The sequence below is a fragment of the Scyliorhinus torazame genome, chromosome 1 (genome assembly GCF_047496885.1).
Source record: "Scyliorhinus torazame isolate Kashiwa2021f chromosome 1, sScyTor2.1, whole genome shotgun sequence".
Lineage (NCBI taxonomy): Eukaryota > Metazoa > Chordata > Chondrichthyes > Carcharhiniformes > Scyliorhinidae > Scyliorhinus > Scyliorhinus torazame.
The window spans coordinates 114,058,662-114,075,295 of record NC_092707.1 but is presented as its reverse complement, the minus strand read 5'-3'; positions in this window follow the sequence as shown (position 1 = coordinate 114,075,295).

The following is a 16,634-nucleotide window of genomic DNA, read 5'->3' as shown; positions in this document are numbered from 1 at the left end:
GTTAACAAAACATATATATTCCCCCAGTGGCTGAGTGACCTTATTTAATGAGTAATTAAACTATTGAGATGAAGCAGGTTCTGGTATGTGTGGAAAACTGATCTTCATCCTGGCAACAGATGGGATTCCTCAATTGGCTTTAGCTCCCTTGAGATCACAGGACCACAGAAAAATACAGTACAGAAGAGGCCCTTCCATCTATTGAGTCTGCATCGACACAAGAAACATACTGGTCTACCCACCCAAACCCATTTGTCAGCATGTGACCCATCGCCTTGAAGTCACTTTGCTCATCCAGGTATGTTTTAAAGGATGTGAGGCAACCCGCCTCGACCCAGTCCAGACCATCACCAGCCTCTGGGTAAAAAGGTTGTCCACAGATTCTACCGAAATCTCCTGCCCTTCACCTTGAACTTGTGTCCCCTTTTAACTGACCCTTCAACTAAGGGGAACAGCTGCTCCCTATCCACCCTGCCCATGCCCCTCATAATCTTGTTCACCTTGATCAGGTTGCCACTTAGTCGTTTCTGCTCCAGGGAAAACAACCCTAGCCTATCCAAACTCTCTTCATAATTGAAATGTTCCATCCCAGGCACCATCCAAGTGAATCTCCTCTGCACCCTCACCAGTGCAATCATATCCTTCTTCTCATGTGGCGACCAGAACTGCACACGGTACTCCAGCTGTGGCGTCACCTAAGTTTTATACAACTCCAACATGACCTCCCTGCTTTCCGTAATCTATGCCCCAATTGATATTGGCAAGTGTCCTGTTGCTAACTTTGCCTTAGTTTAATTGCTCTGTTTTATCACCTTTGCTCTTGAGTCGTCAGGTATCTTTATGATACCGCCACGTGGTTCAAGTCCGAGTAATGATCAATAATCCAATACACCGCTTAGTAACATTTAAATCAAGCACATTTATTATGCACAGTAATCACTACTCATGTACAAATTCTATGTCTAAGCTACTTCTACAGCTAACATGCCAATACTTAACTTGGAACTGGCCCACCAGGTCAGGGAAACAAATGGCCTTTCGTTTGGGTTCTGAGCCTGCGGGATTCAAAGTTGATACAGATTGGTAGCTAGGAGCGCCTATCTCGTAGCGCGCGCGTTGAAGTAAGACTTACAGTTTTGAGCGGCTGTTGAAGAGTGAAGAGCAAGTGAAGAGCTGGAAGCGGTGGAAGAGAGAGCGCCTTGAACTTGGGGCTCAATTCTTATAGTCCCCAGCGGCTTCCCGCCTTTTGGGGTGGACCCTGTACCTGGTCCCAAGTGATTAGACTTTGTCCCAATCACTTGGTTCGATTCTCTCCAATGCTGGAGTGGTTCCCTGATCGATGGGCGGTCTTGAGGTGGTCGTTCACCTCCTTTTGTGTAGGCTCCTGCTGGCGCCGAAGAGTCTGGTTTTGCTTTGTGTGTCTAAATGTTGCTTATTGTTCCTGGGGATTGCTTATTAGTATGCAGGTGGCTGGTGTTTTGTTATGCTGATACTTGCTGGTATCGATCTTGTCTGGTCTTTTCAGAGGTAAATACACAGTCAACCTGCAGCTGCTCGTTTTTGTCCTGTTGGCTCACTTTCCCATCAGCCTTTGTTGTTCGCCATTTTAAATTGGGAGTTGGCCATTTTAAGTGGCTACGACCCTCCTTGTGATCCTAATGCGAAGCGTGAAGGATCACATAACTATGATCGTACAATTTGCTCATGAACAGTTCTTTACATTTCTTTATTTACAATAAGCGCAAGTGAATGCTCTTTATTATAGATCGCGGGGGTCGGGGGTCTGGTTGTATCCGAACATAGGGGATCTAATCCTATATACTGGAGTTCGAGCGTGGTAGGCTCTCCTCCATTTCCGTAGACGCATAGTCTGCATTGTACAGCAGAGTATCGCTAATACCAGTAAGGTTTCTATTACATAGGACAGGGAGTACCGGGTTATAAACCTGGCACACCAGGATGATGTGGTGTCGCTGGTGACTGGGCTCTGGGTACTGCGGGTAAGTGAAACATTAACGGCTGGGGGGCTTGAAGTCATGGGGTTCGCGTTCACGTGCAATCAAATGTCCATAAAGATTATGCTGATCCATGTGAAGGAAGTTCTCATGGCTCTTCTCTTTCCTTTTTTTTCTTCTCTTCTCTGGTCCTGGAGCTTCTGGAGTTCTGTGGAAACAAGCATAGTGTCTGTAACTATCTTTGTTTAATATCTCGTACGATAGTCTGTCTGTCCTTTAGTGCCAATTAATCCCTTTATAATTGGTCACTATGTGTGAGTCCCTCATTTTTTTTTCCAAAAATCGGATTTTAGGACAAGACACACTTCCAAATAATGAACCAATGCGAGCCGTCTCGCAGACTGCGCAATTTACCATCCAAATGTTTCAGGATGTAAATAGCATGCTGTTGGCAACCTAAAGGTTACCTAAAACAAAACAAAACTTTTTGAACGAAAAGTGTCAAATTGAGGTGCGTATGGTCCCCGGGTAGGACGGCTACCAGTGCCGTGTCTCTCCTACCCGAGCGTAGTTGACCAGAGGGGGGGTTCCCAGGCAGGGCGGGTCCCAAGCCGCTTCTCCACTGCCTGAGCAACCGACAAGAACGGGCAAGAAATGTAGTCATCGTGGTGGGGCTGCCGTAGTGGTTCTTTCCCTCGAACCAGAAGGGCAGTTACGAACGGGCGTCTGGTACCTTAACCAGTCTCTGCAGACAAGCTAGTTCCGCTGAACTAGTGTCTGGCAAAAGTGAGTCTCTGTAGGCAAGTCCTCAGAGGTTTCGGCCAAATAGGCGTGAGGCAGTGAGAAAACAAATTCGCCTGTCGGACATACAACATTTAACAAACTTACAAACAACATAAAACATTCTGCAGGTTCCATCAGAAAGGACACCACTTCTCCCAAGCGGTTCCTTTTAAAACATCATCTGGACACCTCAGTTCTCGGTTGCGAACAGGGTCGCAAAGGGGTTCTCGGTTTGGGAGTCAGACCCAAGGTCGTCATCTTCTCCCGGGTGCCAAACTCTTGAGTGTATGAGGGCTGAAAGGGCTGTGTGATGTGAGGTGGGGTCGCTCTCGTCGTTGCGGACGAGTCGGAATGAGTTGTCTCGGTGCCAATAATTGGTGTCCAGCTGTGTGGGGAGATAATCGGGGTCGTCAGTGTGGTTCAGTGGTCGGTGGTAGGGTTTGTTTAGGAAAGTGATCATGAAGGAATCACTCGGATCATAGTCGGAATCGCTGGGTGTGGGTCCTGTTGCATGGGGATAGTAGGGAGGCGTGCTGTGGCTGTCGTCCGAGTCACAGTCGCTGTCTCTGCTGCTGCAGTCTGTGGGCGTTCCGGGGCGGAGTGTATATTGCGGGGGTAGAGTCACAGTCAAGTCCGTGGCTGGGCTGGACGTGTTGGGGGATGGTAGGGTTACGGTGGCTGTGGGCGGGGTGTGGTGTGCTGCGTTGAGCATGATGTGGTGTGCATGGTTCGACTGTGTTCCATATGCCTTCAGCTGGTTTATGTGGAACCACGCAGTCTTAGCGTTGGGGTACTTTATTTTATAAACGGAAGGGCTTACTTTATCCGCAATGGAATACGGACCCGATTATTTTGGTGACAGGAATGTGCTGGGGTTATATACAGTGAGCATAACTTGCTGTCCTATACTGTATTCAGTTGCATGCACTGTCTTGTCGAAACAAGCCTTGCTCTGTTTCTTTCTGGTGCCCAATTTTACAGCAGCTGCTAGCTGAGCCGTTTTAACATTTTCAACTAATTGCTGTACTGCTTTCTCGCGTGTGAGGGCCGTCACTTCGGGGCTGGTCAAGTCAAAACCTAACAAATATTCTGTGCCTTTCATGGGGCGTCCGGTCATGAGGGTGTGTGGGGTGTAGCCTGTGGAAGTAGAAATTGTGTTACGCAAAAACATCAGTGCAAAAAGGAGGACTGAGTCTCAAGTGGTGTTGTTCTGCTGGACCATTTTTCTGAGGGTGGATTTTAGGGTCCGATTCATGCGCTCCACGATACCACTCAACTGTGGGTGGTATGCTATGTGGAATATTTGGGTGATGCCAAATATCGTGAGGACGTTCTTCATGCTGAGGGGGAGTCCCCATTTTGTAAAAATGTGGTGGGTCAAAATCTTAGCTGTGGTTTTTGCCGTGTTTGTGCGGGCTGGGAATGCTTCCACCCATTTCGTAAATGTGTCAATTACCACAAGTACATATTGATAGCCATTCCTGCAAGGGGGCAATGGTCCTATAAAATCAATCTGGAGGTTAGTCCAGGGGCCATTAACGGGTCGGGTGTGACTGAGTTGAGCTTTTTTGGCATATCTGTCCGGATTATTCTGGGCACAGATAAGACAATTCTCGATGTAATGGTTTACATCATCCTTTAAATTCGGCCACCAACAAAGCTGCTTGAGGTGGGCTGTAGTGGGGTCGATTCCCTGATGTCCATGACCGTCATGGAAAAAACAAATCAATTGATTCCTGTCCTGTTCAGGAACCACAAAAAGGGTGTCTTTTAACACCACACCGTCAGGTGTGGTCAGTGCATTTCTAAACCTCTCATAGGGAGCTGGATAGTTCCCTTTCACAATCTCTCAAAGATTGCTGTCCTGCTTCTGGGCCTCCACTAGATCCTCAAACTTTGTCTGTGAGACCTGAATTGCACTCACTGGTGTTCTTTCGGGGGGTGTCCAAAAATGTCCATGTCTGGAACCTGCTTTAGCCAGTGCGTCAGCTTTTACATTTCCAGGGGGGGAGGAACGATGGTGGCTGCGAACTTTGATTATCCCAAAAGTCCTGTTCTGGGCTCTCTCTAAAATATGATGGAGCAATGGGGCTGAGGGGAGGGTTTTTCCGTCTGCAGAAACAAATCTTCTTGCTTTCCACAGGGGCAGAAATTCCGTGAGGCTGTTGCAGACATAGAGGCTGTCCGAGTATATGTCTGCTGGGCTGGGGAAGGAATCTGGGTGTTCCGCTATATACGCGATGGCCGCAAGCTCTACTGCCTGCGTGCCTAAGTGGCCTGGCAGTTTGAACGATATTTCCTCAAGGGCGCGTCCCTGCGCGTCCTCGACATAGATACCGCAACCTGTTATGCGCTTCCCATCCAAGACTGTGGAAGATCCACCCACATAGATCCTTATGGGCTCACACGTGTCTATGTGCTGGGGGCTCTGGGTAGAACTACCTATCTTTCTGGGCGGTGTTTTAGCAATAAAGGGGCCTGTGTTGTGGTGTGGAGAGATAATCTCACATTCATGGGGGCTTCCGGGGTACTGTAAGTTGTCGGCTAAAAAGGTGTGCGTCTTTGTCCGTTTAACAGTGATGTGCCGTCCCTGCAAGAGAAGGGTCCATCTCGCTGCTCTAATCTGGCTTACTGTACCGTCCTTGAGTCATCCGTCCAGTAAAAGTTGGGTGGGGGTGTGTTCGGTGAGAATTGTAATGGGGTTCAGTCCGTTAATATATGAAAAGTACTGCGAGCAGGTGCCTCTCACAGGTTGAAAATCTCTGCTCCACAGCATCTAAAATTCTGGAGGCGTGAGCTACGGGCCTTAACTGTTCGTGCCGTTCCTGGAGGAGCACGGCCGAAAGGGTGCGGTCTGTGCTTGCTACCTCTATGGCGTCAGGGGAAAGCGGGCCTGGAACTTGTAGTGCGGGGGCTGCTATGAGTGCCTGTTTTAAAGAGTCCACAGCATCCGGATGCTGCGGAAGCCATTCCCAGAGGGCTCCCTTCTTTAGGAGGTCTGAGAGGGGCGCTGCCTTGCTGGCGAAACCGTCAATGTGGTTTCGGCAGTAGCCAACCAGTCCTAAAAACGACCGGAGGGCTGAAACATTCTGGGGAAGGGGGAATTTAGCAATCGAGTCAATCCTTTTATGCTCGATCTCGCGTTTACCGTGCATGATAATTGTTCCCAAATATATCACCTTGTCTTCCAAAATCTGGGCCTTTTTGGGGTTGACTTTACAACCGATTGAGTGTAAGAGTTCCAGGAGTTCGGACAGAAGCTCAATGTGCTCTTCCTTGGTGTCTGTTTGCAGTAGTAGGTCATCTACGTACTGAACCAGACATTCGGGGCGAGAGAATTTGGCTAAACCATTTGCCAGCTGTCGGTGGAAAATGGAGGGGGAGTTGTGGAAGCCTTGTGGCAGGCATGTCCACGTGTACTGCTGTGCTTTAAAGGTGAAGGCAAATTTATACTGGCATGCCTTTGCCAATGGAATGGACCAGAATCTATTACTGACATCCAAAACCGTAAAGAATCGGGAATTGAGTCCCTGCTTAAACATGGTCTCGGAACTTGTTGCTACTGTGGGGGCTGCTGCGGGGTGACTTTGTTGAGTTCCCAGTAATCGATGGTCAGTCGCCATGATCCATCGGGCTTTCTCACTGGCCAAATCGGGGCATTATTAGTGGAGGCTACTGATCTAAGTACGCCCTGCTCTAATAAGCTTTCTATTACCTTGGAGATTTCTCCCTCTGCCTCTTGGGGAAATCCATATTGTTTTTGGGGTCTAGGGTCAGGTCCTGTTATTTGTACGGAGCCAGTCATCCGTCCACAGTCGTGCTTGTGGGTCGCGAATGCTGCCCTGTTCTTTTGCAGAACTGCCCTAAACTGCTTGTCCGTGCTAAGCGTGGTTGGGTTGAACCAAAATTCGCCTACTGCGCTAATTTTGTTCATGTACTCTCCTATGTTGAGCGTTGCGGGGGCTCTTGTGGATTTTGCCATCTTCCAGACACACTGGTTGACTGGATCGAATGAAAGATTATGGGAATTCATGAAATCGATTCCCAGAATGTGTTCTGCTGTGTGGGGCAGGTCAACTAAAACCACGGGGTGCTTGGTGGTGATGGTTCCGATTTGAATGGGTACAGGGGCTGTGATGTGTCCCTGCTGTGAGTGGCCTATAAAGCCGCTGAGGGTGATAGTGGCTGTAGTGGGCCAAGTGTCTTTGTGAAACATGGTGGAGGAATTTATTGTGGTGCGGGACCCTCCTGTGTCCCATAGAAATTCGCTGTCCCCAAATTTTCGCTGCAACTACCGGTCGTCCGGACCTATCCCAAAGGGTGTCGCAGACCCAACTGGGGGAGCCCGTACACCGTCAGTCCGTTCCGGTCAAGCCCGTCTGATCCGAACAGGCGTTAACGCTATGAATGGGCTCTGTCTTTTTCTTACTCAGAGTGCCCGTCTGCTGGGATCTCTGTGGCTTTTTAGGGGCATTGCACTCTCTTGCGAAGTGTCCCAACTGTCCACAGTTGTAACACTCCTGTGACTTGGGTGGGGGGCTGTTCTTTCCCTCATTCACCCATGCGGGGTTCTGTTGTGTTTTTACTGCCTGCATATCTGCGCCGGCCTGCTTTTCCTCAGTATTCTTAACTGCGGGTTTACTTTGAACAGATTGCTCCCAAGCGCGGGACAATCTTTTCACTACCCACTTCTCGTTATGGGCTTCCTCTGAGGGATCATAACTCACGCAAGCTTTCTGTCCTGTGGCATGGGAGATAAGGGTGCGGGTCCATTTGGCCATGTTGTCTGGGGACAAATGGGCGTGGTCTAAGTCTCCATAGACTGCTGCAAAGTGGATCCACAGGCGTCCAGCAAACGCTGTGGGGTGCTCGGATTTCTTTTGCCTACATTTGTTGAGGCCATCTACGGGGTCACCCCGGTTATACCCGATCGCATCCAGGATCGCGGTATGCATTTCTGCAAGGGTGCCTCCTCCTACATTCTGTGGGTCAGGAAGGGATGCTGTCACTGAAGGGTCTAAACTTAAAACGGTGAGCTTTACATGCTCTCGCTCATCCAGGCCGTACATGGTCGCCTGATGCTTGACTGTGGCAAAGAAATGGTGGGGGTCTGAGGTGGGGAGGAACGGTGTGATCTTATCGCATGCGTCCCGTAATTGGGTCACTGTTAAGCGGGTGGAGTATAGAAATTCCGCATCGTCCGATGTGGCTGTGCGGTGGGTGGTTACTGGGTTCATTGGAGCTTGAACTATCTGCTGTGTGGGGGCTTGGGGCGCTTTCCTCTTTTGTGGCTTTCCCTGCGCACATGTTCCCTGAACATATCTCTGCACTGTTTCGTTTAATTCTTCCCAATCAGGGCCGTCGTCCTGATCTAATCTTTCTCCAAAGGTGTCCTGAAAACCTTTTTGAACAGAAAGCAGCGATTGCAGCTCTGCAATCTGCTTCCGGCACTTTGCGTGGTCTAATGTGCTTTGTCTTTGTTCTGTGGTGGCAGCATGGAGTGCTCTTAATGCTGCCTTGAGGTCACTACACTGATTCTGTAATGCCTCTACCTGTTTTTCCGTTTCTTCACGTACCAGGACTGCACGTTGCGTGTCCTGATAGGCCTTTTCGTATTGAGACTAGAAGCTGATTAAGTGCGCCAGACAAGACTGGTGTGCCCTTTTGGCATCATCCACCTCTACATCTTTTGCTTCCAACTTCCTTCTCAATTCCAAATTCTCCTTTTCTACCTCGCTTACATCGACCTTACTCATTCGATGTATGCCCTCAATTTCTTTCCGGAGCGTCCTAACGACCTCCTCTGTGCCTCGCAATTGTGCCAAGCAGGACACGATTGCCATCGGCTTGCGAGCTTTCCCTGAGCTCTTTTTGTGTATCTCGCTCAGGTTCTCCCACCAAGTATGTCCTATACTCCCGGGACCTGATTCCTCGTTGTCACAGAAATCATTCCAAAGGGGCCATCCTTTCCCTTTGAGATATTTCCTGATCTCTTCCTCCCAAATGGGACATTGTCCCACTCTACTGCTGCTGGTCACTGCGACCGCAAATTCCTCTGGGTTCATTCGGCGCTGCATTGCCTACATTGCCATCTTTCCTATCCGAATGCTGCTCTTCAAATTTTGGGACAGGGGTATTAATCAGAATGCTGCTCTTCAAATTTGGGACAGGGGTATTAAGGCAGTGCTGTAAATACGGGTACGGCTTTCGCTACTTTCCGATATACAAACTTCCGACAGTTTTGTCGCAACAAAAAATCTATCAGTTTTACCTTATCGCCCTGTTAGTTGCGCATGCATACACACACTTCTGAATTTATGAGTATTGATCAGAACTGCTTGAACACTTGTGGTTTTCTGTTTCCAATTGGATCTCTAATTCAAATTCTGGGTTCTCCCAGAGTGGTTTTCCACTTCTAAATCGGGTCCCGTCAGGATGTCGCCACATAATGTTGCTAACTTTGCCTTAGTTTAATTGCTCTGTTTTATCACCTTTGCTCTTGAGTCGCCAGGTATCTTTATGATACCGCCACGTGGTTCAAGTCCGAGTAATGATCAATAATCCAATACACCGCTTAGTAACATTTAAATCAAAGCACATTTATTGTACACAGTAATCACTACTCATGTACAAATTCTATGTCTAAGCTACTTCTACAGCTAACAGGCCAATACTTAACTTGGAACTGGCCCACCAGGTCAGGGAAACAAATGGCCTTTCGTTCGGGTTCTGAGCCTGCGGGATTCGAAGTTGGTGCAGATTGGTAGCTAGGAGCGCCTATCTCGTAGCGAGCATTGAAGTAAGACTTACAGTTTTGAGCGGCTGTTGAAGGGTGAAGAGCTGGAAGCGGTGGAAGAGAGAAGGCCTTGAACTTTGGGCTCAATTCTTATAGTCCCCAGAGGCTTCCCGCCTTTTGGGGCAGACCCTGTACCTGGTCCCAAGTGATTGGACTTTGTCCCAATCACTTGGTTCGATTCTCTCCAATGCTGGAGCGGTTCACTGATCGATGGGCGGTCTTGAGGTGGTCGTTCACCTCCTTTTGTGTAGGCTTCTGCTGGCGCCGAAGAGTCTGGTTTTGCTTTGTGTGTCTAAATGTTGCTTATTGTTCCCGGGGATTGCTCATTAGTATGCAGATGGCTGGTGTTTTGTTATGCTGATGGCTGCTGGTATCGATCTTGTCTGGCCTTTCCAGAGGGAAATACACATTCAACCTGCAGCTGCTCGTTTTTGTCCTTGTAGCGCACAAAGACTCCGAGAGACGAATAGAGTGAAGTCGATGAGGCTTTATTAAGCGTGACTGTTTCCCCCGCAGTTCAGTAGTAGACTACCTGCGGGGGAGGGCTCCAGGTACTTATACTCCGCCTTCAGGGCGGAGCTAGAGGTCAACGTCCAACCAGGACCCGGGATCTGTCAGCCAATAACATCATGGCTTCACAGTCCCACATGACCCCTAATGCATACTACCACATTCACCCCTTGTTAAAAATGAACCCGGCGGGGTGATGCTTCGCATGGTGGTAAGGGTTTACAAGGCTGGTCCTGGGAGGAAAACTTTCAATATAACAGTATGTACAAGGTTTTTTTTTTTTTTTGTTTCAACTATTTACAGCAATCGTCAGGAAAAGACAAAATGTTCTCCTTAAAAGTCCACATCGTACTGTTAGATCGACGCCACGAGTCGGTCGGGCGGTCTGGTCGTCCGTGTCGATCGCCTCGGCCCCGGTGGTGGTGGTGCTTGTTCTGGTGTTGTCTTCTCCGGGAGCCTTACGGTTTCAGCTTGGGCTTTATTCCTGGTCGGGCCTGGGAGGAGGACTGATCCTCCTGGGAAGGAGGCGGTCGCGGGGTGCGGCAGTGGCAGGAAGGGGGGGGTTGGGTGATTGGTGTCGGGGTGGTGTGTGTGCTGCCGGCGGGCGCCAGATCTCGCAGAGAGACCGTGTCCTGTCGGCCGTCGGGGTACTCCACGTAGGCGTACTGCGGGTTCGCGTGAAGGAGGTGAACCCTTTCGACCAACGGGTCCGACTCGTGCGCCCGCACGTGCTTTCGGAGCAAGATGGGTCCTGGGGCCGCCAGCCAGGTCGGCAGCGACGTTCCAGAGGAGGACTTCCTGGGGAAGACAAGGAGGCGCTGATGAGGCGTTTGATTAGTGCTAGTACACAGTAGTGACCGGATGGAGTGGAGGGTGTCCGGAAGGACCTCCTGCCACCGGGAAACTGGGAGGTCCCTGGACCGTAGGGCCAGTAGGACGGTGTTCCAGACCGTGCCGTTCTCCCTCTCTACTTGCCCGTTCCCCCGGGGGTTGTAGCTGGTCGTCCTGCTCGAGGCTATCCCGTTGCTGAGCAGGAACTGGCGCAGCTCGTCACTCATGAAAGAGGACCCCCTGTCGCTGTGGACGTATGCGGGGCAACCAAACAGTGTGAATATGGTGTTCAGGGCTTTAATGACTGTGGCCGCGGTCATGTCAGAACAGGGGATGGCGAATGGGAAGCGGGAGTACTCGTCCACCACATTAAGGAAGTATATGTTGCGGTCAGTGGAGGGGAGGGGTCCTTTGAAGTCCAGACTAAGGCGTTCAAAGGAGCGGGAAGCCTTAATCAGGTGCGCACCATCCGGCCTGAAAAAATGCGGTTTGCACTCTGCGCAGATGTGGCAGTTCCTTGTGACTGTACGGACCTCCTCTAAGGAGTATGGGAGGTTGCGGGACTTGATAAAATGGAAAAACCGAGTGACCCCCGGGTGGCAGAGGTCCTCGTGGAGGGTGTGGAGGCGGTTAATTTGTGCGTTGGCACATGTGCCGTGGGATAGGGCATCGGACGGCTCGTTCAGCTTTCCGGGACGATACAAGATCTCGTAGTTGAAGGTGGAGAGCTCGATCCTCCACCTTAAGATCTTGTCGTTTTTGATTTTGCCCCGCTGTGCATTATCGAACATGAAGGCTACCGACCGTTGGTCGGTGAGGAGAGTGAATCTCCTGCCGGCCAGGTAATGCCTCCAATGTCGCACAGCTTCCACTATGGCTTGGGCTTCCTTTTCCACTGAGGAGTGGCGGATTTCTGAAGCGTGGAGGGTTCGGGAGAAAAAGGCCACGGGTCTGCCCGCTTGGTTAAGGGTAGCCGCGAGAGCTACGTCGGAGGCGTCGCTCTCGACCTGGAAGGGGAGGGACTCGTCGATGGCGCGCATCGTGGCCTTTGTGATATCCGCTTTGATGCGGCTGAAGGCCTGGCAAGCCTCTGTCGACAGAGGGAAGGTCGTGGTCTGTATTAGAGGGCGGGCCTTGTCTGCGTACTGGGGGACCCACTGGGCGTAGTATGAAAAGAACCCCAGGCAGCGTTTCAGGGCTTTTGAGCAGTGCGGGAGGGGAAATTCCATGAGGGCGCGCATACGTTCGGGATCGGGGCCTATTATCCCGTTGCGCACTACGTAGCCCAGGATGGCTAGCCGGTTGGTGCTAAAAACGCACTTGTCCTCGTTGTACGTGAGGTTCAAGGCTTTAGCGGTCTGGAGGAATTTTTGGAGGTTGGCGTCGTGGTCCTGCTGGTCGTGGCCGCAGATGGTTACATTGTCGAGATACGGGAACGTGGCCCGTAACCCGTGTTGATCAACCATTCGGTCCATCTCTCGTTGGAAGACCGAGACCCCGTTTGTGACGCCAAATGGGACCCTTAGGAAATGGTATAATCGCCCGTCTGCCTCGAAGGCTGTGTACTTGCGGTCACTTGGGCGGATGGGGAGCTGATGGTAGGCGGACTTGAGGTCCACGGTGGAGAAGACTTTATATTGGGCAATCCGATTGACCATGTCGGATATGCGGGGGAGAGGGTAAGCGTCTAGTTGTGTGTACCTGTTGATGGTCTGGCTATAGTCTATGACCATCCTTTGCTTCTCCCCTGTCTTCACTACTACCACCTGTGCTCTCCAGGGACTATTGCTGGCCTGGATTATGCCTTCCTTTAGTAGCCGCTGGACTTCGGACCGAATGAAGGTCCGGTCCTGGGCGCTGTACTGTCTGCTCCTAGTGGCGACGGGTTTGCAATCCGGGGTGAGGTTCGCAAACAAGGATGGGGGTTGCACCTTGAGGGTTGCCAGGCCGCAGATAGTGAGTGAGGGTATTGGGCCGCCGAATTTGAAGGTAAGGCTCTGTAGATTGCACTGGAAGTCTAATCCCAGTAATGTGGGGGCGCAGAGTTGGGGAAGGACGTGGAGCCTGTAGTTTTTGAACTCCCTCCCCTGCACCGTTAGGGTCACTATGCAGAAACCTTTGATCTGTACGGAGTGGGATCCTGCAGCTAGGGAAATCTTTTGTGCGCTGGGATAGGTGGTCAAGGAACAGCGTCTTACCGTGTCGGGGTGGATAAAGCTCTCCGTGCTCCCGGAGTCGACTAGGCATGGTGTCTCGTGCCCGTTTATCAGCACCGTTGTCGTCGTCGTCTGGAGTGTCCGGGGCCGAGCTTGGTCCAGCGTTATTGAAGCGAGACGTGGTTGTAGTAGTGGAGCGTCTTCTTCGAACCCCGTGGAGCCGTCGACACTGGGGTCCGTTGTTGCCGTCCAAGATGGCGTCGGGGATGAACAAAATGGCTGCCCCCATGCATCGCACATGGCTGCGGGGTCACAAGATGGCGGAGGGGGTGGACAAAATGGCCACCCCCATGCGTCGTACAGGTCTGGGGTGGTCCAAGATGGCGGCGCCCTTCCTCCCCTCGTGGTGGCCGGGACCCAAAATGGCGGCGTCTGCGGGTCGCTCATGGGGCGCTGGGGGGGTTGGGGAGCGTTATGAACGTGCGGGGCTCCCTCATCTCCGGGGAGAGCGGTGGTCGGGACCCAAAGTGGTAGCGCCGGCGGGTCATACATGGGGCGCGGGGGGGGAGGGGTTCGGGAGCGTAAGCGGCGTGCAGGGCTCCCTGTTCTCCCGGGACCGCGGTGGCCGGGACCCAGAGTGGCTGCGCCTGCGGGTCGTACATGGGGAGCTGGGGGCTTGGGGAGCGTAAGCGGCGTGCAGGGCTCCCTGTTCTCCCGGGACAGCGGCGACCTCGCGGGACCGGCACACAACCACGGAATGGCCCGTTTTCCCGCAGCTCTTGCAGATTGCTGCACGGGCCGGGCAGCGCTGCCGGGGGTGTTTCGCCTGGCCGCAGAAATAGCAGCGGGTGCCCCCGGTGCGACTTGGTGTTTGGACCGTGCAAGCCTGTGGGGTGTCCGGGGGGGTGGGGGGGGGGTTTGTCGCGACGGGTACGTACGGAGCCCAATGGGCTGCCGCGCGGTCGGGGCCGTAGGCACGGGTATTACGCGCGGCCACGTCTAGGGAGGCTGCTAGGGCCCGTGTCTCTGAGAGTCCTAGCGACTCTTTTTCTAGAAGTCTTTGGCGGATTTGGGAGGAGTTCATACCTGCCACAAAAGCATCACGCATTAACATGTCCGTGTGTTCATTTGCGTTCACCAACGGGCAGCTGCAGGCTCGTCCCAAAATTAGTAGCGCGGCGTAGAATTCATCTATCGATTCTCCGGGACTTTGCCGTCTCGTTGCGAGTTGATAGCGAGCGTAGATCTGGTTTACTGGGCGGACATAGAGACTTTTCAGTGCTGCGAACGCCGTCTGGAAATCCTCTGCGTCTTCAATGAAAGAGAAAATATCCGTGCTTAACCTCGAGTGCAGGACCTGTAGTTTTTGGTCTTCTGTGACCCGGCCGGTGGCCGTTCTGAGGTAGGCCTCGAAACAAGTCTGCCCATGCTTGAAAGCTGCTGCCGCGTTCACTGCGTGGGGGCTGATCCTCAGGCATTCCGGGATGATCCTGAGCTCCATAGTCCTTTTTAGGCACGCTTAATAAATTGTAGCGCACAAAGACTCCGAGAGACGAATAGAGTGAAGTCGATGAGGCTTTATTAAGCGTGACTGTTTCCCCCGCAGTTCAGTAGTAGACTACCTGCGGGGGAGGGCTCCAGGTACTTCTACTCCGCCTTCAGGGCGGAGCTAGAGGTCAACGTCCAACCAGGACCCGGGATCTGTCAGCCAATGACATCATGGCTTCACAATCCCACATGACCCCTAATGCATACTACCACAGTCCTGTGGCTGACTTTCCCATCAGCCTTTCCCGTTCGCCATTTTAAATCGGGAGTTGTCCATTTTAAGTGGCTACAGTCCCATATGCCATTTTCACCTCCCTATTAGCTGACCCTCCCGCCTTCAGAGATCTATGGAAAAACATGTCAAAGTCCCGTTGTTCCTCGGAACTTCTCCATGTCATGCCGGTCATTGAATACTTCCTTGTGAAATTTCTCTTTCCAAAGTGTATCACTTCACACTTTTCAGGGTTAAATTCAATCTGTCACTTATCTGCCCATTTGACCATTCCGTCTGTATCTTCCCAAGACACTCAACCTCACTGTTCACCAACTGGCCAATCTTTGTGTTATCTGCAAACTCACTGATCCTACCCCCCCCAACATAGTCATCTATGTTTGGCCAGTTGGATAACGAACTGGCTAAATAATAGAAGTCAGAGAGTGGTGGTGGATGGCAAATATTCAGCCTGGATCCCAGTTACCAGTGGTGTACCGCAGGGATCAGTTCTGGGTCCTCTGCTGTTTGTGATTTTCATTAATGACTTGGATGAGGGAGTTGAAGGGTGGGTCAGTAAATTTGCAGACGATACGAAGATTGGTGGAGTTGTGGATAGTAAGGAGGGCTGTTGTCGGCTGCAAAGAGACATAGATAGGATGCAGAGCTGGGCTGAGAAGTGGCAGATGGAGTTTAACCCTGAAAAGTGTGAGGTTGTCCATTTTGGAAGGACAAATATGAATGCGGAATACAGGGTTAACGGTAGAGTTCTTGGCATTGTGGAGGAGCAGAGAGACCTTGGGGTCTATGTTCATACATCTTTGAAAGTTGCCACTCAAGTGGATAGAGCTGTGAAGAAGGCCTATGGTGTGCTCGCGTTCATTAACAGAGGGATTGAATTTAAGAGCCGTGAGGTGATGATGCAGCTGTACAAAACTTTGGTAAGGCCACATTTGGAGTACTGTGTACAGTTCTGGTCGCCTCATTTTAGGAAGGATGTGGAAGCTCTGGAAAAGGTGCAAAGAAGATTTAGCAGGATGTTGCCTGGAATGGAGAGTAGGTCTTACGAGGAAAGGTTGAGGGTGCTAGGCCTTTTCTCATTAGAGCGGAGAAGGATGAGGGGCGACTTGATAGAGGTTTATAAGATGATCAGGGGAATAGATAGAGTAGACAGTCAGAGACTTTTTCCCCAGGTCGAACACACCATTACAAGGGGACATAAATTTAAGGTGAAAGGTGGAAGATATAGGAGGGATATCAGAGGTAGGTTCTTTACCCAGAGAGTAGTGGGGGCATGGAATGCACTGCCTGTGGAAGTAGTTGAGTCGGAAACATTAGTGACCTTCAAGCAGCTGTTGGATAGGTACATGGATTACGGGAAAATTATATAGTGTAGATTTATTTGTTCTTAAGGGCAGCACGGTAGCATTGTGGATAGCACAATTGCTTCACAGATCCATGGTCCCAGGTTCGATTCCGGCTTGGGTCATTGTCTGTGCGGAGTCTGCACGTCCTCCCCGTGTCTGCGTGGGTTTCCTCCGGGTGCTCCGGTTTCCTCCCACAGTCCAAAGATGTGCGGGTTAGGTGAATTGGCCAATGATAAATTGCCCTTAATGTCCAAATTGCCCTTGGTGTTGGGTGGAGGTGTTGAGTTTGGGTAGGGTGCTCTTTCCAAGAGCTGGTGCAGACTCAGGGGGCCGAATGGCCTCCTTCTGCACTGTAGATTCAATGATAATCTATGATTAATCTAGGACAAAGGTTCGGCACAACATCGTGGGCCGAAGGGCCTGTTCTGTGCTGTATTTTCTATGTTCTATGTACGTAATTTATATGAATTACAATAA